This window comes from Ambystoma mexicanum, chromosome 4q, assembly GCF_040938575.1.
Source record: "Ambystoma mexicanum isolate Mex_15411 chromosome 4q, UKY_AmexF1_1, whole genome shotgun sequence".
NCBI classification, from domain to species: Eukaryota; Metazoa; Chordata; class Amphibia; order Caudata; family Ambystomatidae; genus Ambystoma; species Ambystoma mexicanum.
In genome coordinates this window covers 548,827,452-548,853,833 of record NC_090928.1, presented here as the reverse complement: position 1 = coordinate 548,853,833, position 26,382 = coordinate 548,827,452, and positions in this window count along the sequence as shown.

Sequence of the window (26,382 nt, the reverse complement as noted above, 5' to 3'; positions counted from 1 at the left end):
CTGTTACTTCTATTTGTTTATCTTGTATCCCTTGTCTGCTAGAATAGTCATTAACTGACTTGTGTCTTGCCTGCACTCATCTTCTGTTGTGCTACAAATCAAAATGTCATCCACGTACTGTATTACAGTGTTTTTTTTCAAATCAATATTGCCTAGGTCCATTTGTAGGACTCGATGGGGACTCACAGTACCCTTGAGGCAGACAAGTGTGTTTCAGATGGATTTGACGGAACGTAAATGAAGTCAAGTCTTGTGAGTCCTTGTGCAACGAGATTGAGAAAAACGCATTCTTATACTATATACGTATACTACATAGTATCGTTGCTGGATTAGGAACTAAAAGAAACTCTGTCTCTACAATCTGGTTAATCAGTTTCATATCTTGTTTAAATCTCCATGACCCTCCCTTTGATTCTTTTCTCATGGTACACTGCAGTATTACACAATGACTCTGATGGTATGAGAATATCATGCTCCATCAGTGTTGAAAAAGGTCTAAAAAATGCCCTCATCTTCCTCTCGAGGGATTGGGTATTGTCTTGTTCGAGGTAAAATTTCTCTGGGTTTCAGCTTTATTTTAACCTCCCTACTCCTTTCAATAGGCCTACATCACAAGGGCCTGTAGTCCATAAAGTGCTTGGCACTTTCTCGAAGTCTTTGTCAAAAAAAAAACTGGACGTTGCCGCATTATCTCCATGCACTGTGTAATCTCCCTTTTCCCTATTTTAATCTAATATGCAATGCTCATAAAGAACACTACTTCATCATCTGATAGATCATCTTCAAACATGTCATCGTCAGTGACGTCAGTCAATCTGCACCCTTCTCCAATGGCAATCACTTTTCTCCATGGCCTACCCTCATCATCCGTTCCTTCGAGCATTGCCATTTCCCCTTGTACTATGGCTGCATCTAACTCTAGAGGGATGGTCTGTCCCCCCTCTTCGTCCATTGGTATCTGCAGTCTAAATACAAATTCATCAGATTTTCTCATAGTCTTACCCACTAAGCCAGGTAGCCATGTTAATAGAATGCTCACCCCACAAAGGGAAACTTCTGGTTCTATCGGCACACCTCGTAGACCCATTTGCCCTGTAAATGCCAATATAAATTTGCCTTCATTCATATAGTGTATCCCAGGAGTGGAGCACATTATAACTTTGTCAGTAAAAGAAATCCTCACGTTAAGTTTTGTCATTAACTCTCTTCCCAAAATATTAACTGGTGTCTGTCATGAATACAACAATGGAACAGACATGTCAAACTCTCCTGTAGAGATTGGCAATTCATCAGTTAAAGGAACTTGACTCATAAATCCAGAGAACCCTTGCGCATTCATGGCATTTCCCGACATTGGATATTTTCCCTCTCATATACATAAACGAGTTGCACCAGTGTCTACTAGAAATTAAAAAAGATTTGCCTCCTATCGTCACATCAACCCTTGGTTCCTCTTTGGGGGTCTGGTGTCACAGATAGTACTGAACACATCAATTCACCATGTGAGCTGTCCTATTGTGGATACATGCATACCCCTGTGCATGTTGCAGGATTCCCTCCTACTACAGGGACACCCCCTTTTCTAGGTGTCAATAATTGTCCTGTGTTTGCATTCTGCTGTATCTGCATGGGGGCATGCTGTGACTACCCTTGTGGTGGATTCAATGGTGCTTGCTGTGGTTGCTGTGCCTGTTGCATTTGTGGCGCTTTTGTCTGATACACTGTCTGATCTTGGGTGAATCTATCCCTAGCTTGTGAGCTATATACTATAGGATAAGCTGTCCCCCCTTCTTGAGAATTGCCCATTTGATACATACCCTTGGCTCCCGCATGTATGTGCACAATATTCTCAGTCATCCCCCATGTCCAACATATAGGAGGACCCAGTCTGGCTAGTCCCCTTTGGTTGAACCCTCCTTGCGCATTCTGATTCTCACTCTGCACATTTTGAAACCTACCTTGAGAGTTTGGAAATCCACCCCTTCCTCTGTAGCCCATGCCTCTACTTCATGGTATAAACCCATTCCCTTCTTGGTCCATCGGGCCATGATTACTCGCCTGCAATGCACCTACAGTTTGCTGTACTCCTAGTCCTTCTCTGCTTGTCAATACCACCATTTCCATGGCATACTTTGATCATTTCTTCTGAACTAAATTGGCTTCCTCAATTTTTCTAGCATCGCCTTTCTTCTTATTTTTCTCCTGTAACAGCCAACAATGATGCACTATAGTCAACTGTATTTCAGCCCATGAATTTGCTTCCATTCCCACTTGCTTCATGAGTTGCCTCTATACCTGCTCAGGCAATCCCTGGCATAAAATGTGGTAAAATACTGCCACTGTTTTTCCACATGGCTCGCGTGTTTCAAGAGTCCAGCGTTCCTGAAATGTCCTGAATGTAAGCAAGCGGATCCTAATCCTCTTTCATTTTACGTGTCATAATCACACGCATGTCTGATACATCGGGATAATGTACTCTGAGAGCTCTCCAGACATCTGCCCTACAATTATTGAAAGGCACTCCATCGTGCACTGTTTTTTGTGCTGCCACACTCGAAAAGCCTGCTCTCTTCCAAATGTCATCAGCTCTTTCCTCAAGAATGGATGCTAGGATACCCTTGATATCTCCTATTGCTAAGGAATTTTCCCCTGTCATTTTTCAAACTCATAAATCCATTTTCCTGTACCGGCTGTTAAACTGGGGAGTTTGCACCTTAAATTATCCTTATCAATCTGTGGCCATGGAATATACTGTGGCCTTGCTCCCCCTTTTTCCAATAATGGAATCTGCATAAATCCTAATCCGCAATTGGCTCCCATCTTCTGCCTATCCATAGTATGGACAATGGTTCCTGATCGCCTTCTTCCTTGCAATGACCTAACCTGCTTACATATGGTGTTGACTCTCTCTTCTCGCTATACGATCGTCCTTTAGGGTGTTCTGGATATGCTATAGGATATGCCTTCCTTTCCTTAGGTTGCTCTAGATCAGACCATCTTACTTAATTGTTTGCCTGCAGGCCTCCCAGAGGGGCCCATGCACCTCCTCCCTCTCCATTGAAGGATTCTCTCTCTTTGTCTTACATATCTAGTCCCCAACTAGTGTGGCTCACATTCCCGTCACCCATATCTAAGGTCAGCCTACTTACATACACGTCTCTAGTCTCAAGACTGAATGGATTAATCGCTTTGCTTTGTGATTGGAAGACTAGGGTTTGGTCTCCCTTCCCTCGGCTTCCCGATTTGCCACCTTCTCTTAAGTCCTGATAGGCTTTATCAATCCTATCTCCGATGCTTTCTACATCGAAGTCCTCTTCTATGGTTACTCTAGATGGCCCTGACATTGCTCCCTGTAATGGGAGGAACTCTTCTATACTGCCCGAGTGTATTGCTGTACTCAGCTCCATTAATTCCTTTTAAATGCGGTCAATATCGCACTCCTGCTGTCTCCTCTTTCGTTCTGATTATTTATATACTTCTCTTCGCTTTTTTGCTTCCCATCTAACTCTTTCCTCTTCTTGTCTTATCTAAATTCTCCTTACCCTGCTCTTCTTTCTTCCTCTTCTCTTCATGTATTCTGTTATCTCCTTATTTCTGATCTTCCTCCTCTTCTCTCTTCCTTTCTTTCTTATTCCGTTCTTCCATTGATCTCTGTCTGTTGTCATACTTCCTTTGCTCCTCCTTTATTTAATTGTTTCTCCTGATACATCTGTTCTTGCCGCTGTCTGCTCTTTCTTTTATGCTCATGGTCTTTTAATCTCTTTTCTCGTTCCCTGTCTTTCCTATCCTATTCGTCTTGATCTTCCCTTTGGCTGACTTCCTCAATGCTCTTCCCATCTAGCTTGAGTAATATCTGTACTCCCATCCATTCGTTCTGTACGAGCATTACTTCGTCAGCTTTATCTTTCTCTCCTTTCCATCTCTTGATCTCTTGTTCTATCTCTGTCAATACATTCGATCATTCGCTTTTCTCTTCCTTGTTTTGTAAGACCTTAAAGACTTCCTCTTTTCTCTTAGTCTCCCCTGGACTATCGTCACTACTATAAGTAGGCGGTTCGTATATCTGATTACAATACCCCGTTGCTGCTTTCAGTTCATTTAACGGATACAATCCTAAATTGTCTGTGTTATTGCTTTTTACCTCAGATGAGGCAAGGGGAGCAGAAGGCTCAACACCTTCCTCCTTACACTGGTTAAGCATCCACTTCTCAGGTGGCGGATCCTCTCTCTCTCTTCTTGGTACATTTCCAAAGTTCTAAAATAGCTAACCTTTTCGCCAATTTCTTTCCCGTGTATGCAGCATACAAATATGTGGTCATGTGTTGCAGTGCTGCTTTTGACAAGGATCCCCTTGTCGCCATGGCATGAACATCTTATCTGCCGTGCCTTTCACCCATTCTGCACTGTACTGTTTGAGCTTGGGCATGTGTTCTGGCAATGTCTTACATAAATGCATCAGAGGAGTAACGTCTCCCAGAGTGCTGAGTCTCAATTGACTGTCAAAAATTCCCAGTGTTTACAAAAATACATTTATGAAAACAAAAAATATGAGCGCATGCCAACAATCGCCGCTCAAAACCTCTATTTTTCAATAATCTCAGTCTACCTCTGAGTCGGTACCGACAGTTTCTCTAGACACTATGACCCTGATTCATGGAATTATTTGTGTGTAAAACAGGGATTTGAGTGCCATTCTGCCCTCAAATCCCCATTCGTCAAACAAGGATTTAAGCACAGAAAGGCATGCAAATCCCAGTTTTACACACAAATAATTCCAGCAATTAGGGCTTATGTCTCCTCAACCTTTTCTTGATTTTCCTTAATCAAGTTTTGCTCTTTGACATCTTATTTTACCACAAATACACAGACAGACTAGTCGACTCTTCACATTAATCCTCAGCAATCACTCTCTATTTCCGCCCCTATTAATACACTGATCACAGGATTTAAATTCTTATCAGATATGGACCTGTCCAATACATAGCCTATTTTACTTCGATTGAAGTGTACAACAATTTCTTCTAAACTCACATGGGTCAGGACTCTCTGGCTTCATCTCTCTTTCGTTACACAAATAAAAACACTCATTACTTTTCCCAATACTTTCTAAACTAACTGTTACTTTTCCTGTTACTTTCTAAACTGCTCGTTACTTTTCCCATTACTTTCTAAACTACCACAATCCCATCCCCTCAGTTTGTCATTCCCCTTAGTCTACTCACCCTTCGTTCGTTCAGCTCGAGGACTTTGGTATCGACTCCCTTTCCAATCGACCACTTTTGCCTTCTGTCCGCAAAGCGCCTGTGGAAACCAGGAGGGATTTTGTCAAAGAGGGACCCGTCCCACGTCTCGATTTTCTTGCAAGAATTCTATTTCGGCTGCTCTCCACAGGAAACCTTGTGATCTTCCGGCTCGATGGTGGAGGGTTTCCCATTCACTGAAGTACTTGAGTATACTGGTCGAAGGGTCTCACTTCGGAACCATCCGACATGCCACCAAGTGAACACTTATCGCTCTTATAATTAAGGTAATACATCGTACGAGGGACAAGATGCAGAAAAACTCTTACACCAATTAGGCGACCATCTCAGGAAGTTGGCAACATTTCTGTGTTTTATTCTCAATTATCTAAAACAGGGACTACAATGGACAGTCTCAGAGCGTTTCATAAAAAACATACATCATTGGCTCTCAAACTATAAGGCCCTTCGTTACATGGCCCTCTACAATTGGTTATCATGCTTTTACCCCTCTGGAACATTCATTTCTCTAATAGCATGTAAGCTGGTACCCAAGGTGCTGGGGGGTGGACCTGACCATACCTCCCCATCCAATAAGCCCAACATCTCTCCTTCTGCCTTCTCCCACTAAGATTGTCTTTGAACTTGGCCGTGTAGTTGCTTTTCTTCTCTGGGAATATAAGAGAGTGTGAGCATGTTCTTATCAAGGTTCAAGCCGACATGCCCACTTCTAATTCCATCCTAGATTCACGTGACATTAGACGGTGAATCGGCCCATTTTATAAAATGTAATAGTCTCGAATAAAGAAACTTGGCACTCATGGTGTTCTCTCTTTGCAACTTAAAAAGGGATGCTTCAGTGTCTCACATTCACTGTTCTTCAAGGAATGATAACCAGTTTTGTCTACCTTAGCATTTGACACCAGGCCAAGCAGCCTTCCCTTGGTCCATCTTTGAGCTTTGGCTTATTTCTTTGCTGCAACACACACTCAGCTATCAATCCTCCTTTCTCCATGGGCTGAGTTTACTAAACTTGGGACATCGAATGTCCAGATTCTACATACATATATATATATTGGTGGAATCGCCTGCAGTCTATTCACTACGTATAGCCAGCCTTCAAGATTATTTTGTCTATTTGCATTGCAGCATCTGTACAGCTATAAAATGGCTTGCATTTTCTGCAGAGCTTCTTCACACGTGCAATCTTCATTCTGCACATGAAAGTCTTCTCAATTCTTTACTTTGCCATCGGATTCTATAAGGTCTTTGAATTTTCTTCTTTGGTCATCCTTCTGAGTGCGTCACTCTCATTTGTTGTGACGTCACCAGCCTCTCCTTTTCATATCTTTACACTTCTTCAGCGACCTCCAAGGAAAAACTCATCACCACGGCACTGCCAATACAAATACTATGGAGTGACCATCTCATCATCCCATTCGTAATCACTCTGCCTACTCAAGTCTGCATCCAACCTCCTAAACTCACAACCACCACAAAAAGAAACTGGAAAGACGTCAAAGAAAGCAACCTATTCGAACAACTGGAGTTAACCAAGCCCTCAAGAACAGAACTAGACCTAGCTGACCTAGACGGGAAAGCAGAGATAGTACACAAATGGATTGCAGATACAATTGACAAGATAGCCCCAGAACAACCATTTGCACCATCTAAAAAGAGAGCAATGGCAAAATGGTTTACCCCACTATTAAGCACCATGCAAAAGGAAAATAAAAAGATGGAAATGGAATGGAGGAAAGATTACAAATCTAGACAAAAAAACACTGTTCCAGAAGCAAATCCGTGCATACAAGAAGGAAATTCAAAAGGCAAAGAGAAGGCATTATGATGACAAAATCACAAATGCCACCAACACACAAAAAGAAATGTTTCACATCATTAAAGAAATGAGAAACCCACCAGGATGTGACAAAACCCCAACCCCCTCAGAGAAACTCTGCAATGACCTTGCAGACCACTTAAAAAAAAAAATCAATGACATCCGACAAACCATCCAACAGAGGCCAACCAACAGCAACATACAACCAAACGAACCGCAGAACAAACTCAATAACTTTCCTGAAATATCAGCAGAGGCATTCGCAATGCTGGTAAAACACAGCAAGAAAGCGGGTTCACCGATGGATCCCTGTTCCCCGGACATCTACAAATCAATCCTCGCACATGGAATGCCAGCAGACTACAACAGAAACCTTCTAAATCTATCACTAGCAACAGGAAACGTACCAAGAATCTTCAAATCAGCTTACATCAAACCACTTCTGAAAAACATAAGCGGCGATGTAGATGACCTCTCCAACTACAGACCAATCTCTAACATCCCCTACCCGGCAAAACTCCTCGAAACCTACGTATACAAACTAACCCAAGAATACGTTGAAAAACACCACCTGCTAGACCAAGCTCAAGTCGGCTTCAAACCCACAAGAGGTACAGAAACAGCATTACTATCCATCTGGGATGAGCTAAAAACAAACGCAGACTCCAACACAACATCAGCCCTTATTCTGCTCGACCTCTCCGCAGCCTCTGACACAGTTAGCCATGACACCCTAACGAAAAGACTACAAGACATAGACATAACTGTCATGATCTCTGCTTCCAAAAGGTCAGGGTTTTCCCAACTCCCTTGGAAGCAGATCCATAACCCAGGTTCCGAGTGCCAACCAGTCCCAATTGGGACCTTTTGGACCCAGTCCTGGCGCCAGTGGCACCAGGCTCATAAATATGCCCAGTCCCAGCGCTGGAAGCGCCGGGCTCATAATGCTTGGGTGGACTTACCTGCAGCAGACCATGCTGCTTACTTGCCTGCCAGTTGAGCCTCTGATCCTCTTCTGTTTGGAACTACTTTTCCTGTTGGGTGGGGCTGGAGCCACTCCCTAGATTCAGAACACTGGAACTCTTCTGGAAGGCAGGAACTCTTTTCTTACCAGGAACTCTTTTCTTACCTAGGCGTGGCTGTGGAAGGAGACACCTAAGCACTACAGGAGGCTATTTAAACCACACCCGGTGGATGAATCTTGCTTTGCGTTATTCTGCACCCTCTGCAGCAGAACGCTCATCGTGTCTTCTGCATCCGGTCCTGGGCCTAAGGAAAAAGGCTTACCATCCTGAATCCAGTCTTCAGCAACACCTATAAAGACAAGAAAGAACAGGTTAGCATTCCGGCATCTGAAAGGCAAAGGCTTACCTAATCTTCGTGTGCTCCGGAGGTCTTCACACTGCATTCCGGCATCTGAAAGACAAAAGCTTACCAACTCTTCGCACGCTCCGGAGGCCGTCGGCGCTGCATCCCGCATCTGAAAGACAAAACAAGGTGCGTTTAAAGACATTGGGGAACTTTAATACTCACGTGCCAATACTCCTTTCCACATCTAACCCAGTGGGTATTCCGGCACCCTGCAGCCGCTCCGAACTTGTACCTGCAAAATAAAAAGACAGTTAGAGCGCATCGTGAAGCTGGCAACAAGCGCTTACTTACGTGCTTCCAGGCGCTTCTATTCCTCACACGGGCTCCATCTTCAACTCACTTCAGCCTGTCATCCGCCATCGCCGGATCCCTGCAAAACAAGAGACATCATTATTAAAGACTTAAAAGACATTTGAGTTACTCGAAACTTACCGTTCGTGCAGTAAACGACGGACAGCAGTTCTCTGAAGTCAAGAGGCCTGCGCTACCTATCCAGTGAAGAAACTGGTTACAGCACCCTGCCCCGAGGCAGATGGAGAGCTCTGCATTCACTTACCTAACGTGAGAGCGTTAACCTTTGGGGGTCTACAGGAGAGGAGAAGAGGAAAGAGATAGGGACACCCCAATAACCCCAGTTCATTAACCCCATATTTTCTATCTGCAGACATCTTACTCTACACGTCAGGCATACATTGCACAGAGGTCCAGCCCAAAGAGCCAACCGGGTGCTGCACATCACCTTTGAAGATACGGTAGTCGCCCAGTCAAGACCGGCGCCTCTGCGAGAATCAGGTGAGCGTTACAGAACGCAAAGCCTACCGCAAAACTCTCGCCCAGGCGCTATGGAAACCTCGGATACTGACCACCTAGCCCGGTTACTTGGGGAACTAAGGGCAGAAGTGCATGCAGCTCGTCAGGAAACGAATGCTCTAAGAAGGGAACTAATTATTTCCAAGGAGAGAACAGATGATCTTGCTAGACAATTGCTACAGTCACAAGCCGGACAGACCCCGCTACCCGCATCAGGGGCAAATCTTCCTTCAACATCCTCTATGAATCCAGTGCAGATCAACCTACCTGGGAATGTACCTTTGGCTCCGCCCGAACGATTTTCTGGTGACCCAAAGAGGTTTGCGGTATTTATCAATCAGTGCCGGTTGCACTTCTTATGCCGGCCAGCAGCCTTTCCAACTGATCAAGCTAAAGTAGCTTTTGTACTTTCGTACCTTAGTGGCAATGCGGCAGACTGGTCGATCCCTCTAGTTAATCAAGATGATCCGGTTCTCCATGATTTTCAAGCCTTTCAGCTTAGTATGGAAAAACTGTTTGCAAGACATGCACAGGGGCAGGCCTTGGACAATGAGCTTCTTTCGTTGCGACAGGGTAATCAAGACCTTTTGGCTTATATTGCATCTTTCAATAGACTAATAGTGGAAACTCAATGGCCTGAGGACAAAAGGATTACGCTGTTTTATAGAGGTCTACGTGGAGAGCTCAAAGACGTTTTAGCCCAAGTAGTGAATCCCCCACAAGACTGTTCGGATTATATAGACTTGGTCGTTCAAATAGATCACAGACTGCAGAACAGGAAGGCCAATCGTTCCAAGTTTGAGGCTCGAGTATTTTCCAAACCGCCAACTCCTTCCAAAGGAGTAGACTCCGGGGAACCCATGCAAATAGGGGGTCTGAAAGGCCCTCTAACACAAAGGGAGCGGGAAAGGAGAAAACAGTTGCAATTATGCCTATATTGCGGAAACTCAGGGCACTTTCTTCGAGACTGTCCGGTGAAACCTGCCAAGAAGGCCGTAGGAGCTGCAGTTACCACAGTTACAAACTCTGAGCAGGGAAACGACCTCGCCTAACAAGAATAGAGGTCCTCTTGCCGAGCGTGAAAACCAGTTCCGTGACCTCGCATTTCGTGATACCTATGGTCCTCATTAGCCCTGATAATCCGGATCGATTACATGCAATTGAAGCTTACGTCGACAGCAGTGCCATCGGCAATTATGTGGATCATGAAATGGTTTTGAGGATGAATCTAACTCTTTGTCCCAAGGGTGTAAAGGACGTCATTACTACGGTGGATGGTACGGAGATAGCCTTCCGGGCCAGTAACACATACCACTCAAGAGGTGACGCTAGTAAGTCAAGATGGACACCATGAGAAGATCGTGTTCGATGTGATCAAGGCCCCTCAGTTCCAGATTATTCTAGGAATACCTTGGTTAGAGAAACACAATCCTCTGATCGATTGGCGAGCAAGAACGGTCCAGTTTCCAGAATGTGTCTCTACTTGTCACCCTCCACCTGGTGTTGCACTGGCAGCAATTTCTTCAGAGACTCCCCAGTTACCTCCCGAATACCTAGAATACCAAGATGTTTTCCGGAAGGAGCAGGCTAACTCTCTACCTCCTCATAGGTCTTATGACTGCCAGATAGACCTGATACCTGGATCTACTCCTCCTTGTAGTAGAATTTATGCCCTCACCGAGCCTGAGAACCTTCACCTTCGACAATACCTGGATCAATACCTGGCAAATGGGTTTATTCGTCCTTCCAAGTCCCCTGCTTCTTCAGCTTTGTTCTTCGTTCCAAAAAAGGAAGGAGACCTTAGAACTTGTATCGATTATCGCTCCCTGAACCAGATCACCGTTAAGAATAGATATCCGTTACCTTTGATCCCTGAACTCCTGGACCAAGTCAGAAAAGCATGCATATATACAAAGCTGGATCTTAGAGGAGCTTACCACTTGGTACGAGTAAAAGAGGGCGATGAATGGAAGACGGCCTTCCGCACCAAGTATGGGCTATTTGAATATCAGGTCATGCCCTTCGGACTTTGCAATGCCCCGGCCGCCTTTCAATATTTTATGAACGATGTCCTCAGAGAACTCATAGATGTGTGTGTTGTTGTTTACATTGACGACATTCTCGTTTATTCTTCATCGGAATCTGAACATCGGAAACACGTGAAAATGGTCCTCGAAAGATTGCGTCAACACAAACTTTTCGCTAAGTTGGAAAAATGTGTTTTCAACGTGACTGAAGTTGAATTCTTGGGATTCATATTATCACCTGGTGGAGTGCGTATGGATTCAAAGAAGGTCGATGCAGTTCTCAAATGGCCATCACCATCCTCCGTAAAAGGTGTGCAAAGCATGTTAGGCTTCGCTAACTTTTACCGCAGGTTTATACCCGAGTTCTCTCGAATAGTCCAGCCCATCACTGCCTTGTTAAAGAAAAACAAACGTTTTGAATGGTCTACCGAGGCGGAACAAGCTTTCCAGGATTTGAAAACTAAATTTATCTCTGCACCAATCTTAAAACACCCTCGCCCCAAACTCCCCTACATCGTGGAAACTGATGCTTCAAGCCTTGCCATGGGGGCAGTTCTATCACAAAAGGACCCGGTAACCAATCAGTTGCATCCCGTGGCATTTTGGTCCCGCAAATTCTCGCCTCCTGAAATCAATTACACGATTACTGACAAGGAACTTCTGGCTATCAAGTCTGCCTTTAAGGCTTGGCGGCATTATCTGCTGGGGGCCCGACACACCGTTACTGTGATTACGGATCACCGAAACCTGCAATATTTGAAAACCGCAAAAGCCCAATCCTCTAGACAACTCCGTTGGGCATTATTCTTTGCCGAGTTTGACTTCATAATTACCTATCGACCTGGTACAAAGAACGGTAAAGCTGATGCCCTTTCTCGGATGGGAGTGGAAGAACACTTGATCAACCCAAAACCTGTACCAATCATTCCCGAACAAAGAATTCTGGGTGTAATCGCCACAGAATCCATAGAGGAAGTTAAGGATAAAGCAAGGCAACTTGTAACTCCAGCAGACATACAGAATTGGCATCTGCAGGGAAAGGACTTTGCAGTAAAGGACAACTTATTGTATTTCCAAGAACGATTATACCTACCCAGCACAGATTTACAGAAAAAAGTAATCTCTTGTTATCACGACTCTTTAATGGAAGGTCATCCCGGTATAGCCAAGACCTCAGAAAAGATCAAGCGCTACTTCTGGTGGCCGTCTTGGAAAAAAGATATCAGAGACTTTATAATGTCCTGTGGAGTATGCGCCCAAAACAAGAGTCAAAAGGAAAGACCAGCAGGCCTCTTACGCCCTATTGACATCCCACCTCGCCCTTGGCATACGCTTTCTATGGACTTCATCACCGATCTACCTCCATGCTCCGGATACAATACGATTCTAGTAATCGTGGACTTATTCTCCAAGATGGCGCATTTCATTCCGCTCAAAGGCTTGCCAACAGCAGCAACTCTGGCCCGAGAATTTCTTGAAAACATCGTCCGACTGCACGGTTTTCCTTCGGTTCTAATTTCGGATCGAGGTAGTCAATTTATTTCTCATTTTTGGCGAAGTTGCTGTCGGTCGGCTCAAATTGATGTGAGACTATCGACCAGTCACCACCTTCAGACCGATGGACAAACCGAGAGGACCAATCAAACTCTGGAACAGTATTTACGCTGCATGCTGCAACAAACTGAAAAAACTTGGAAAGATATCCTTTGGATAGCCGAATATGCCTACAATAACTCTGTCCATTCGGGAACTGGGAAAACCCCGTTTTTTCTTTTGTACGGCAGTCACCCTCGAACCTCGGAGTTGGATCCCCTCCAAGGTCTTGAAACACCAGCAGTAGACTACCTGCATTCTACAATCACCCAAGCCTTTAAGGAAGCTGTTTCTCACCTTCAAAGGGCTAAAGAACAATACAAGAAAGGAGCAGATCAACATCGGAAGGAAGCTCCTCACTATCAAGTAGGGGATCAAGTCTGGTTATCCACCAAATATTTATCTCTAAAAGGGCCACGCACATTCAACCCAAGATACCTTGGTCCCTATTCCATCACAACCATAGTAAATCCAGTAGCGGTCAAGTTGGACTTGCCCCCGCACATGAAGATACATCCGGTCTTCCATGTCTCTCTATTAAAACCCGTGCAACCTCAAACCCGACTAACCAAATCTCCAAAACCTATCCTAGTTGATGGAGAACTCGAGTTTGAAGTCAAAAGCATTCTGGACTCCAAGATCTCCAAATCTAAACTATTCTACCTAATTGACTGGAAAGGCTACGGCCCCCACGAGAGATCCTGGGAACCTGCTGAATATGTCCACGCTCCTCGCCTAATCAAAAGATTTCACCGAACATTTCCTGACAAGCCAAAACCCCCGGAGAAGCCCGGTTTGGGAGGGGCCTTGAGGGGGGGTACTGTCATGATCTCTGCTTCCAAAAGGTCAGGGTTTTCCCAACTCCCTTGGAAGCAGATCCATAACCCAGGTTCCGAGTGCCAACCAGTCCCAATTGGGACCTTTTGGACCCAGTCCTGCCGCCAGTGGCACCAGGCTCATAAATATGCCCAGTCCCAGCGCTGGAAGCGCCGGGCTCATAATGCTTGGGTGGACTTACCTGCAGCAGACCATGCTGCTTACTTGCCTGCCAGTTGAGCCTCTGATCCTCTTCTGTTTGGAACTACTTTTCCTGTTGGGTGGGGCTGGAGCCACTCCCTAGATTCAGAACACTGGAACTCTTCTGGAAGGCAGGAACTCTTTTCTTACCAGGAACTCTTTTCTTACCTAGGCGTGGCTGTGGAAGGAGACACCTAAGCACTACAGGAGGCTATTTAAACCACACCCGGTGGATGAATCTTGCTTTGCGTTATTCTGCACCCTCTGCAGCAGAACGCTCATCGTGTCTTCTGCATCCGGTCCTGGGCCTAAGGAAAAAGGCTTACCATCCTGAATCCAGTCTTCAGCAACACCTATAAAGACAAGAAAGAACAGGTTAGTATTCCGGCATCTGAAAGGCAAAGGCTTACCTAATCTTCGTGTGCTCCGGAGGTCTTCACACTGCATTCCGGCATCTGAAAGACAAAAGCTTACCAACTCTTCGCACGCTCCGGAGGCCGTCGGCGCTGCATCCCGCATCTGAAAGACAAAACAAGGTGCATTTAAAGACATTGGGGAACTTTAATACTCACGTGCCAATACTCCTTTCCACATCTAACCCAGTGGGTATTCCGGCACCCTGCAGCCGCTCGGAACTTGTACCTGCAAAATAAAAAGACAGTTAGAGCGCATCGTGAAGCTGGCAACAAGCGCTTACTTACGTGCTTCCAGGCGCTTCTATTCCTCACACGGGCTCCATCTTCAACTCACTTCAGCCCGTCATCCGCCATCGCCGGAACCCTGCAAAACAAGAGACATCATTATTAAAGACTTTAAAGACATTTGAGTTACTCGAAACTTACCGTTCGTGCAGTAAACGACGGACAGCAGTTCTCTGAAGTCAAGAGGCCTGCGCTACCTATCCAGTGAAGAAACTGGTTACAGCACCCTGCCCCGAGGCAGATGGAGAGCTCTGCATTCACTTACCTAAGGTGAGAGCGTTAACCTTTGGGGGTCTACAGGAGAGGAGAAGAGGAAAGAGATAGGGACACCCCAATAACCCCAGTTCATTAACCCCATATTTTCTATCTGCAGACATCTTACTCTACACGTCAGGCATACAGTGCACAGAGGTCCAGCCCAAAGAGCCAACCGGGTGCTGCACATCACCTTTGAAGATACGGTAGTCGCCCAGTCAAGACCGGCGCCTCTGCGAGAATCAGGTGAGCGTTACAATAACAGACACAGCGCCACGCTGGACTAAATCATTCCAAGCAGACAGAACAGAAACCGTCTGGATTAAACCCTTCAAATCCACCCCATGAGTTAACGATTGTGGAGTGCCCCATGGATCCTCACTATCACTACTGTACTTCAACATCTACCAAACCCCAGTTATCAGAATCTTCAAGAAGCACAACATCACATGCTACAACTACGCAGACGATACTCAGATCATCTACAAAATCAAAGACACCCAAGCCCATCATTGAAAACTAACCGACTGTCTAAAAGAAGTCTTCAACTGGATGAATGCCAACAACCGGAAAATCAACCCAGGAAAAAACAGAAATCATGATCATATCCAAAGACCAAGAGAAGGAAACCCCCATCCCGTGGCCAACGGAAATGGGAACCGCACCATAACCATCTAAGGTAGTAAAACATCTGGGAGTGCTGATGGACAACACCCTATCCTCAGAACTGCAAATAAACGCAACAGTCAAGAAATGCTTCTTCCTCATCCACACAGCAAGAAAAATACTACCTTTCCTGTCCTTCACATACAAAACACTATCGTCGGCCTCATCATGTCAAGTATCGACTATGCAAACAGCCTCTACCTCGGAATACCGGAATACCTACTGAAGAAGCTACAACGGATCCAAAACACAGCAGCCAGACTACTCCTCAAACTGTCCAGAAGAAACCACATCACCCCTGCCCTAAAAACACTACACTGGCTCCCAGTAAAACACTGTATCACTTTCAAAACAATGTGCATAACGCACAGGGCAATCTGCGGACAAGGAGCAGAATTCCTACAAAAGAAAATAACAATCTACAAGCCAACGAGACCCCTCAGGTCAACCAACGAAATCCACCTGGAACTAAAACCTTACATCAAGAAAAAACTTGGAGGCACCGCCTTCTACCACTTAGCCGCAACGATCACCTTAAATACAGAAAATTACTAAAAACCTGGCTTTTCAATACCAGAGACTAAAACTGAAATAACAATAAAAACAAATGACTAAACGGGAAAGGACATTGACAAGCTCCCAGAACCGACCGAGAAGCACTCAGGGCACCGGGAGGGGTGACGCTGGACATAGTTGTTCACATGCGAGACCCATGGAGACGGAGACAACAACCTCAGCCAATCCTTACCATCCCCAACCGCACGTATAGCTACAACTAGGTACCACTGGGTTGTAGAACTGGCGAGATACCATCAATCACCACACTAACTGAGGTATGGACACTGACAGGTGCACTAGCCATGTGGGTGGGGGTGAGGAGCATGCAAGGTTGTTGACGGAGCGGGCAGAGGAGGTAGTGAGATGTTCAAGGGGCCTCGAATGCAAAATGGGCAAGAACCCTTGGAAGCACAGGGTGCCCAAGCACCCCATCGGGTGAGATTATGCGACCCAACTGGTCAATTCAGATATACCGACTAACCAATACCAATAACAATTTCCTCCTCTGCATACACCTCTCAAACTCCAAACCAAACACAACCACAAACCTCCAGCACTACAGACCGCACAAACTTCACTACACTGTAACAACAAATAATAAACACACATAGACTTGCACATCAGTACAAAATGACTACCGGCTGCATACACCCCAGGCCCAGCCGACGGACCCACTGGGCTGAGGCTGACAACAGCACATCACTGCACTCTTGCACTTTTGCAGCCTCCACCCACTAACTCACCTTCCCTCCCTCTTTCAGAGCCGCCAGAGCGCCAGGGGACCACTCCGGTGGTGATAATGCACAGTACAAATGTCCTTTAACATTAACATTAACATTAACATTGCTTCCCACCAATTAGCATATCATCTATCATCACATCAGTGGTCTGCAGGTCAATTAAGGCTTTGAACTTGGCCTTGAAACATTTTTCTTGCTCTGGAGAATATGAGGGAGTGGAGGCACACTCTGTCTTCTTGAGTAGTTTATGTTCATCATGTTTGTCCAGCTACAGGCCTCCACGTGACTGAAGACAACAAACATATGATAGTATTATTTATTGAAACTCTGACGTCTTTCTTGTTTTCATGCACATCTTATGAACAAGAGTTTCATTCTTTCACATGATTGTAACTACTGTCATATCCTCCCAGCCTAATACAACCATTGCTTCTTGGGGCTGGTCAAGCCTCGCCCTTCTGAGATTCACTTCTGTAATTCAATTTCTTTTCTCAACTACAACACACTGGAAAAAGGCCTTCCTTTCTTGGTCCAGCTGTGCTATAATTTGTAGTGGAATCATCCATACCTTACTTGCTCCTATATACATATACATTGACGCTTGCCGCAGTCTATTCACTAGTTAGCTAGCCTCAAGAATACTTTTTCTGCTTGTGTTTCTTTGCATCTGTATATGTGTAAAATAGCTTGATATATTCATTGTTTTTGTAGCGTAAGCCTCTTCATCTCGAGCCCGAGATGTTGCTTATCTTTAATACTTTCTTGATGCCTTATACAATAGCTACATTCTCTTGTCTCTGCATCTTTTCTAGGTGGGTCACTATTACTTCGTGTGACGTCACCAATCTGCTCGTTTGCTCCTTTTTCATGCTTCCTTTGGGATTTCATTCAAATGGCCATCTTTTATGCAGGTATGGTTTTCTCATCGGGAACCTTGCCTTCAGGATTCTTCTTGGTATCAGTATTTTCACTGTTACTGCATGTGTTTGATACATGTGCTCCGAACATATAGGCAATATTGGCGAGATGCTTGGGAGGGGGTTAGTGGTTCCTTTTCTACACTCCCCCCTCAGGGTGATTTATCAACCACTCGCCCATCATTCTTCACATCTAGACATCCTCTTCTGAAGAAATGCTTTTTGGGACCAATATCTTTATAACTCCTTTAAGGCACCCAGCTGATTTCACATGCTCATCCTTATTCCAAGTCATGTGCATGCACTGTCCACTTGGACTGCAATAGATCCATTTTCCCACATATTTCTCATGGTTTTTTGGGTACAGGAACTCCGTTCCCTCAGGTGCATGGATGCTGGCTTTCACAAAATCTCTGATTTCTTCATCTGTCAGCTCTTTTCCATCCGGATACAACATCAATCATGATCTTCATCCCTATAGATTTCTTTGCAGTCTTCTTGCATTGTGAGATTATTATGTTGATTATACAAAATCCAAGCATGATCATCACCAATAGGGCACCAAGGAACTTGAACATATGTGCCATCCATTGTGGAACACGCAAAAAGAGTGATCCAAACCAGCTATATTCAACAATGTCTTCCACTTCGTATATCATCTGGACATGCAGCTTGGTCAGCATCTTTATGGCATCTGTCAGGGTACCATTCTCGTCATCATGAGAAGGTATAAACGTGCAACATGATTCTTCAATTTTGCCACAAACACCTGCATCTAGAGCTGTGATCCTGTCCAGGACGTATCTGGTCCGAAGAGTCATCAGTTGTATGGCTCTAAGCTCTTCTTTCTCAGGTGAGCATCTGCTTGTGGAAAGCTCCCAATGTCAAAGTCACTTTTAGGAATCACCAACGCTGGAACATAAACATTTACTATGGAACATCATCCTCTCCAAACTTTGGGCAGCTTCATGTATGCTCTGGATCCACAAGCCCAGTAGTGATCCATGATCACTACTATCCCAGTGCTCATTCCTGGTGCATCAAAGATTCAACCACAGTTCTGGTTCTCTCCAACTTTTCTTTTGCCATTGTTTCTGAAGCACAACTTGGCACTTTCCAAAGGCACTATATGCAAAGGTCATCCTTGACCCATAAAGGGTTGAGGATAAAGGATAGTCAGTAGCTTAGCAAGTTTCCACCATACAGGTTTACACAGCCTTTCCACATTGTCAACAATTGGCTGGTAGTCTCCCATTACTACCCAAGCTCTGCATATTACCACACCTTCTTCCCAATCGTCTGGAGATAGTACTGAACCCCAGATCTGCATTTGGCCTCTTTCCTTCCACCTTCAGATCTCCTCTTTAGCTTTTCTTCAGTCTTCTATTGACTTCCCATCTGATTCCAGCTCTTTTTACTCCAGGCTTTCCGTATCTGATCACGTGATTCTTGCTATGCTTCCTTAACCTTGTCTTTGTGTCTGGAACATAATCATCTTCCTCTGGATCTGCCCATGCCCATTCATGAACGGACCCCTTGTACGGCAGAAAACTATGTGTGATAGAAAATGTGCTGCCTGGACGTCTATTTCACTAGCTATGAAGATCTTAGACTTCTCCATGCTATAAAGCAGGAGTGCACATACAAAGTATTCCTCCTTCGAAGAGTTCCTTCCCACTTCTTTCATGTGCTGATACCATATGTTATTCCCCAAGTGTGCTGTACTCTCCAAGCAATCATTCAACTCATGATCATCCTCCCTAGTACTTCTCTTGGCTCTCATTCTTTTCTCATGAGCTGCTGGAATCATCTCATGAAGTATGTCAGCATACTTCCTTCTTACTGGGGCAATCATAGGAACATTTGTCAGTAAAACTGGTGTTTTTACATGTGCCACCTGTGTAGGAACAAGCTCCAAAAGCCTCATCCTATTGACATAATACATAGATATCAGAGAGGTATAACTTCCATACGTGGCCTCCCCCCAAAAGGAAGCCTAGATTTATCTATCATAGGACTATGTGCCTTTGAATGTACCTCCAGAGTAGGGACAATTACATAAGGTCTCGGCTGTCTGGTAGTTGCCACATCTGTACCCTCCTTCTGCATAGGAAAATACACAGGGATCCTTGCTTTATTTGGATCAAAATAGTAAGCAGTACATACTGTAAGAGAGAGAAGGATCACAATAAAGAAGATATATGTAAAGATAACATATAGGTTGGCTCATTTGACCCAGCAGTAGCCTCTTGCCGGTCGGGGTGGCCACTTGTTGTTAGCAACATAATTCTTACTGTCTATGTTACCCATTCTCAATCTTTTTTAAGGAAGGAAAAAGTAACCTTTATTCGGGTAACATTGTACAATATTCTGGTAATATCTGAATCTGCTCCACAAGTTCTTCAAACAGCTGGTTGATGACAGGATGATTAACATGATTCCTGATGTACAGAAAGGAGTCATCCTTTCGCCTGACAAAATCTGGGTGCTTCTTCAGTAAGAAATAGAAGACTATAGACAGTAAGCTCTGGATATCTTCCATCGAAAGTTTCATTCAGGAGGTTCTTAATATTCTCTCAAAATATAAAGTAACTTGTTTGATTATGTCTTGTAGCAATTTGTTAAGTGCCACTGTGTTCTTCGGATCCCTCAAGAAAGTGCAAGCATCAGTTTGTCTTCCAAAAAGATTCTCCCCACAATTGCAGGGTATGCACGAAGAATGAAAGGAAAACTGTAAGAACGATCCAACAAATGTGGCCACTAGACACTACCATGGGTGCCTTCAAAGAGAAACTCAGTGAGAAAGGAATCGGGGGAACTGTTCCCACTTCCAGTCATCGAAAAGGAACTATAGATCTGACATCTTTCCTTCTCGATCAAGACTTAAATATGTTTCAGTCCAATGTCAACAAGCTCCTGTGGCTCAAGAACTAATAGCCTTCTTTCACTTCTTTTTTTAGCAATTTAAAAGAGTGTCCCACAAAGAACCACAGTCCAATATACCCTTTATGTGTCTATTGCGTCCTTCTTCCTTGTCATGGTTTTTATCTGCATATGCTGAGGTTCTTCCCTGATGCTTGCTTCAAACTGGGGTGGGGGTGAAGGGGATTCTCCAGCGTAGATCTTTACATCTCCAAGAAATATCCACGCACGTCTTCGTAGCACTTTCACTTCTGACGGCATCACGTCTTCCACGATAAATGGACCATTAAAACGTGGCTCGTGCCACTTCCTTGTAAAATTCCTAATTAAGATTTTATCACCGGGGAAAAGTTTGGGAAGACGTAAAGACCCAGTTGTTGTATGGTCTCCATCTGTGTTCTGAGCCCCACATCCCTTCTGCTTGAGCTGATCTGAAATGACAGAGATACTGTAGTCATACATGTTAAATAAGCATGTAACTCCTTTCCTAACAATTCTGCTGCCATCTGGGCTTCACTTCTAGTTCTGGATGGAGGTGGAGGGGTGTCCTCATCCGCCTCCCTGTCACTATTTCATGGGGCATAAGATGGTGGTCGGAACCTGGTTGACTATTCTTTCTTTAAGCAGCCTGTTGAGTCTCTCACAGACTATTTGATTGCAGATGATAAGCCAATGAAAACTTGTGCTTTATACTAAGCAACAAGTTAATTTGTTCAAAGACATCAATAACAAAATGAGGGCCATTATCTGATCTTAATACTTCACATATTTCCCATCTAGGAAATACTTCTCGTACTAAAGATTTTGCATCAAAGGTGGAATCTGGATGTGTACATGGACCTGCGTCAATCCACCTTGAAAAAATACATAATACTACTATCATATATCCGTATCCATTAGAGACCTGCATCATATAGTCGAGTGTAAATGCTGAAATGAACCATTAGGTCTTGGGATAACTCCTCAAACCGTACGCAGTGCGTGCCCAGTGGTAAACTTTTTGATATACAATGTAGTTCACTACATGAAATGCAACGTGTTCGATCAAACCAGTCCTCTGCAATAGCTGCTTCAAGACTTTCTCTAGTGACATACACAGGGTAGTGCAGCTGCTCCAATGCCACCCTCAATAAGGCTACAGGCATCACCAGTACCAGTATACCAGTGCTTTCCTGTCACCACAATGCTTTGGAAGGGGATAAAGAACGCCCCCTCTCAATCCACAGGTCTTTCTAATCCTGTGGTGCTTCCCCTTGAATTTCCATCAACTGAGTTTTAGACAAGTCATTAAAGCTTTCATGCACACTCATCGTTACCACCATTCTTTCATTCACATCCGGCTTATCAAATTTCGTAATAATGTCTGAACATGCTACTCGTTTTGCTTCCTCGTCTGCGGCTTGATTTCGGTGTGAGATCAAATCTGCTTTTTTAGTGTAAGCTGCGTATTTAACTACTGCAATGGCTACTGGGAGCTGTATTTCTCTAATAAGTCTGTGCAATATGGCAGCATGTTGCACTGCAGTACCATACACTCTGAGGTAGCCCCTACTTTTCCAACGTGCAAGCCCTACATGTAGTGGCGACATCGCGTAGGCAGAGTCACTGTACACAGTCACTTCCAGGTCTGCGTTTTTCTTGAGCGTGACAATCAGCGCCACTAATTCTGCAGCCTGTGCTGAAAAGTGAGATGATGGTCGTGCACTTATCAATACTTCAAATTCTCCATTGGTTCTGTGCTTTATCACAAGCAGCACCTGCATATCCCTGTCCATCATTTTGATCAATTCTAGAAGAACTGTCAATCAAGAGAATCTCTCCAACTGCCAAAGAATTTTCTTTCACCCTCGAATCTCATCATAGAACTCCTCATATTTCGAGCAATCATGTGCATGTTCATCTTCTGCCAGTGGTTCTGCTATAAATATGGCAGAGTTCACTATTCTGAATTGAACTATTTTAATCGCTGGATTCGATATGACCACCTCATAGGCCGAAGCCCTTTGGTTTTTCCAAAATGGCGAACAAAGCATGTTCAACAAATAGCGTCATGGAGCAACCTATTACAATGCTGGCAGGCTTCTCAATGGTGAACGCGGCGGCTGACAAAGATTGTTCGCAGGGAAGGTGTCCCCTCATTACTGGATCCAAAATTGAGAATCCCTAGAACTGGAGTTGTGCAAATTGCTTTTTTCAACTCATCAAACCCCTCCTCCATGTCCTCAGTCCAGAATTTATTTTCTTGAGTTGCCTGTGATTTTTTAAGAGCCTGCAACAAAGGCCTTATATATGAACTGAAATCGAAGACCCATCCTCTCAAATAATTGCACAGCCCTAAAAATCTTTGCATGCGCTTTATCGCAGATGGTTTTGCTGTTTTCAAAATAGCCTCAGCTCTTTCAGGTGTAACTTTCTTTCCTTAATGCTAAATTAACTGCCTTATGTATAACACTTCTTCTTGATAATACTGCAATTTCTCCTTGTCCACTGTATATCCTTTCTCTGCAAGAATAATCATTAGCTGAACTGAATCTCATCTGTACTCTTCCTCTGAGGGGCTGCAGACTAATATGTCATCTATTATTGCTACACAACACTTTGTAAATTGATATTGCTTAAGTCCATCTGCAGAAATCTATTGAAAATCAGTGGAGACTCACAGTACCCCTGAGGTAATCTTGTGCTTTTTAACTTAGTCTGTCTGAACGTAAATGATGTGAGATCTTGAGAATCCTTATGCAATGGGATTGAAAAAAACGTGTTTGTCAAGTCAATCACTGTGAAATATTGTGCCTCTACAGGGATACTACATAAGATTGTTGCTGGATTAGGAAATAGAGGGAACTCATCCTCTACAATCGGATTAATTGGCAACATGTCTTGCACTAAACGCCATGACCCCCCTTTACTTTTCTTCACAGGATACACTGACGTATTAGACAGTGACTCTGACGTCACTAAGATACCTTGTTCCATCATGGCGGATATCATCTTAAAAATACCTGTGTCTGCATCTCAAGACGTGGGATACTGTCTTGCTTGAGGTAAAATTGCTCCTGGCTTCAGTTTAATCTTAACTTCTCCAGCCCCTTTCTATAGGCCTACGTCGTAGGGGCCTGTTATCCATAATTAAACTAGCACTTTTGCCATGTCTTCATCAAAAAATTCGGGATTCTTCCGTGCTAACATCATTTTCTGAGGAACCAGGGTAATTCATAGAATTTCGCAGAAAAGTGTCGCAATCGGCTGGCGCAGAGTGTCCGCGTGCGATTGACTGCGCCAGGCACGTGCGATAAAACCGATTTCCGCGCACAGCGTATTCATGGATTACATGCTCCCAAACCAGCCGTGGCGCAGAGTATCGCAGCGACCCTGCAGCAGCGCCAGTAACGCCCCCAAGAACGCCCTCTCGCAAGGAAAAGCCAGCAAAATCGCTAAATCATCGCAAAGGGCTGCGCTAACTCTGGACCAGTTTACAGGGCAGCCAAACAAGGAACGCAAAGCGGGTAACGTGCATATCAGGGGTACACGTGAAGTCATACACGCGATTAGCCAGGGTACGTGTATTACAGGGGTACGCGGGAAGTTCAACACGCGATTGGCCAGGGTACGTGTATTACAGGGGTACGCGGGAAGTTTAACACGCGATTAGCCAGGGTACGTGTATTACAGGGGTACGCGGGAAGTTCAACACGCGATTAGCCAGGGTAAGTGTATTACAGGGGTACGCGGGAAGTTCAACACGCAATTAGCCAGGGTACGTGTATTACAGGGGTACGCGGGAAGTTTAACACGCGATTAGCCAGGGTACGTGTATTACAGGGGTACGCGGGAAGTTTAACACGCGATTAGCCAGGGTACGTGTATTACAGGGGTACGCGGGAAGTACAACACGCGATTAGCCAGGGTAAGTGTATTACAGGGGTACGCGGGAAGTTCAACACGCAATTAGCCAGGGTACGTGTATTACAGGGGTACGCGGGAAGTTTAACACGCGATTGGCCAGGGTACGTGTATTACAGGGGTACGCGGGAAGTTCAACACGCGATTGGCCAGGGTACGTGTATTACAGGGGTACGCGGGAAGTTTAACACGCGATTAGCCAGGGTACGTGTATTACAGGGGTACGCGGGAAGTTTAACACGCGATTAGCCAGGGTAAGTGTATTACAGGGGTACGCGGGAAGTTCAACACGCAATTAGCCAGGGTACGTGTATTACAGGGGTACGCGGGAAGTTTAACACGCGATTGGCCAGGGTACGTGTATTACAGGGGTACGCGGGAAGTTTAACACGCGATTGGCCAGGGTACGTGTATTACAGGGGTACGCGGGAAGTTATACACGCGATTAGCCAGGGTACGTGTATTACAGGGGTGCGTGGGAATCATCACACGCGATTAGGCTGGGTGGGTCCTCACAGGTGTTCCCTGTACACCCTCCACGGCCCCTGCAGGCAGTCTACAAAACAGGGGACTACCCTGCACACCTGCTCATGTCCCCCTGCACCCCCACCCCCCCAGCAGTGCAGGGGCAGCCTCCACCAGGCCCCCACTCATGTCTCCCACCACCCCCACCCTCCCGCCACCAGGGGCAGCCTCCACCAGGCCCCCACCCATGTCTCCCACCACCCCCCGCCACCAGGGGCACTCTCCACCAAGCCCCCACCCATGTCTCCCACCACCCCCACCAGTGCAGGGGCACCCTCCACCAGGCCCCCACCCATGTCTCCCAACACCCCCACCCACCAGCACTGTGGGGCACGTGGCCAGCAGGCAGTCAGGCAGCAGCAGATGGCAGGTGGGAGCGTGCTCAGGGCTCTGGGGGGCAGTAATTTCGCCTCCTGGCCAGGAGCGTGGTCTCTCGTGTGTGAACGCGTGGACAGCCTGATAGGTAGTGAAATCCCACACGTCAGCAAAGGCCCTTAGCGCGTAAACCCGTCAACAGCATATGCGCGCCTATAGTCACCTGCACGTGCAGGAAATTGTTGCGTGACACGTCCCAGTGTCAAAGCGTGTGATTGGTGAAAATGGATGTACACGTAGAAGTGACAAAGCGTGTGATTGGTGAAAATGGATCTACACGCAGGAGTGACAAAGCGTGTGATTGGTGAACGTACACGCCGCGTAAGTGACGCTGTACGTGTGGGCCTGTATATAAGGTACATGTAGAACACCATTTCCTTGTACGTGCTTTTCGTGGAGAGCGAGTGGGTGAAATCTGTACTTCTTGTCGTTTCACACGCGATTTACTTCACGGCGTTTCCAGTTCGTATTCCCTGTAACCTCTGACAGCTTTTTCTCTTTTTTCTCTTTTACTGGTTTACCTGGGCCTGTTCCCTCAAACAGTGTCCCCTTCTACTGTTGTCCTGTCTTCTCAGACAGCGTACACATCTTCTTTTGGCGGGGGTTTAGCCAGCCAAACGCGCTCATTCTTCACGCTCTTTTACCTGGCAGACGGTGAGTCACGCACGTATCCAACTTCTGTGCTTGCCCCGTGTGTTGCCTACCCCTTCAGAGGTCATTCTAGGCTGCGTGTGACACGCATACGTTCATTCTTGTGTTACTGGGTGCCACAGCGTAGTGCAGGTTTTTCCTTCTGCACACGTGGTCTAGGAGGGGTTGCGTGCACGTCATCTCCCTTTTTTGGGCCTCCTGTGCGTTGCGTGACCCGTCATCTTTCCCCAGGGGTTACAATCAGCCGTGCTAGAGCACTAGGGTACAATTA